This window comes from Spinacia oleracea, chromosome 3, assembly GCF_020520425.1.
Source record: "Spinacia oleracea cultivar Varoflay chromosome 3, BTI_SOV_V1, whole genome shotgun sequence".
Classification (NCBI taxonomy): Eukaryota; Viridiplantae; Streptophyta; class Magnoliopsida; order Caryophyllales; family Amaranthaceae; genus Spinacia; species Spinacia oleracea.
In genome coordinates this window covers 150,244,416-150,246,390 of record NC_079489.1, presented here as the reverse complement: position 1 = coordinate 150,246,390, position 1,975 = coordinate 150,244,416, and positions in this window count along the sequence as shown.

Below are 1,975 nucleotides of genomic sequence, written 5' to 3'. Positions count from 1 at the left end.
CCTCCAATTAATTTATTTATGGTACTCATGCAACATCAACTCTTCCAATCCTTCAATTTCGTATATGGCTGGTCAGTTTCAAGATATTAATCCCTTAATTTAACGTTTCAAGTTCTTGTAATTACTCCACCTTTCAAATATTAAAAGATCCTTCAACCAAACATTTAATTCAACCTCAAATTAACATCAATCTTCAATGTCACTTTCAATCCCTCCATCTTCCCCCTGTTTTTCAATAGCCTCTTACTCTCTGAGTCTCTGTTATCCGGCCTATTCCATTATATTCATTGATTTGGGTTTAGTCTCTTACCTGTCTATGCACTTTTAATTATATTTAACACATGCAACAGGTTCTCCTTATTGCATGTTATCGATCCACTCTGATTATCATTATTTTCACAAATAATACTTTGGATGAAGCAATCTCTCTGATCTACAAGAACTTCACTAATTATACATGGTAAATTGCCATCTTCACATACATGTTAGCATTTTGATATTATTTACCATAAAATGGTAGCCACCATAATAAAATGAATCTCAACCCTTTATCTTTGTTGACTTATCAAAACCGTTAATTATGCTGATTTTTTATTCATGAATAATTTTTTTTTTTTTTTTTAAAAAGAGTAGAAATCCTCCTCCATTAACTTAACACGTTCAATCTTAATTTAATTTTTGATATTTTCTGATTCTTGATCCTGGAGAAACTCCTAACAAACGCCTACTATTCCCCAACGGTCCAATTAAATAGCTCATCAAATTTGATGTTATCCCATAATATGCAATTCTCTTTGCAACTTCACCCCTACCAAATTCTGGCAATAGCGATCAATTTTGAATTGAAAACTTGAAGTTTCAGAAAATTTACCAAAACCTCCCAAATCCTCGATTAGGAGGATCTCAAATCGTTAATTTCATAACAAGAACATCAATTTTGAATTGATGTTTCAGAAATTTTGTTCATTATTTTTGTCAGTGATAAAAACTGCTTATAAGAACGTGGATGCTTGGAATATGAAAGTGGAGTATTTTTAATGCATTTATTTTTATTGAAAAACTAATTATAATTAAAAAATAAAATACTTTGAAGTCAGCATAATCAACGGTTTAGATTGGTCAACATATTTCAATGGTTGAGATTCATTTTATTATGATGGCTACCATTTTAATGTAGCTATTGTAAAATCTTCCTATTTAATTATGCATTCTGTTTTTTTAAAATGCATGTTTTCATATGAATTCCTTTTTTACTTTTTGTTTTGCTACTGCTCCGTATTAGATAATTTATTTTTGAATACAGGTTGTTGGATTGATTATTAGGCCCATTGTACTAGATTTGATATGTCTTATGGTATGTGATCTGTTTCTCTTTTTTGTGTACAAATTATACATTTGTTTTTTTTTTATTCTAAAATATCGCCCTGCTTTGAAATTTATGTACCACAAAATATCAAGTAACAGAGCCGAACTGTCAAAGTGGATAATTTGGATAATTTTCGTGTAACATATTTGAAGTGTGTTGGATAAGCACAACCTCTAAAGTTATTACCAATACTAAGTCAGAGACATTTTTTTTTCCAAAAAGAGATTATGTGTACTGATATTATTTCTCTTTTTGCTTAAGACATGGTTATGCATTAATGTTGTTAGAGCAAGATCAGCCCTAAGACTTAAGACTTGGGATGACATCATCAAAATTGCCTTAAGATAAGACTTTCACTATTTCGCTCATTTATCTTCTTTTGTCTTAACAAAGTCTTAATTGGAATCTTGGTTTTTCAAGACTCAACTTAAGACTTGGACACTCACGTGGGTGATGTCATCCTAAAAGTGGGTGATGTCATGTACATGTATTGAGAAGTCTTAATTGAGTATTAGGGGTGAAGACATAAATTTAGTTGAGTTCTTAGCAAGTCTTAACGCATAAAGATTATTAAAAATTAGTGGAAAGTTGGTGTGGCGTCTGAAGTAA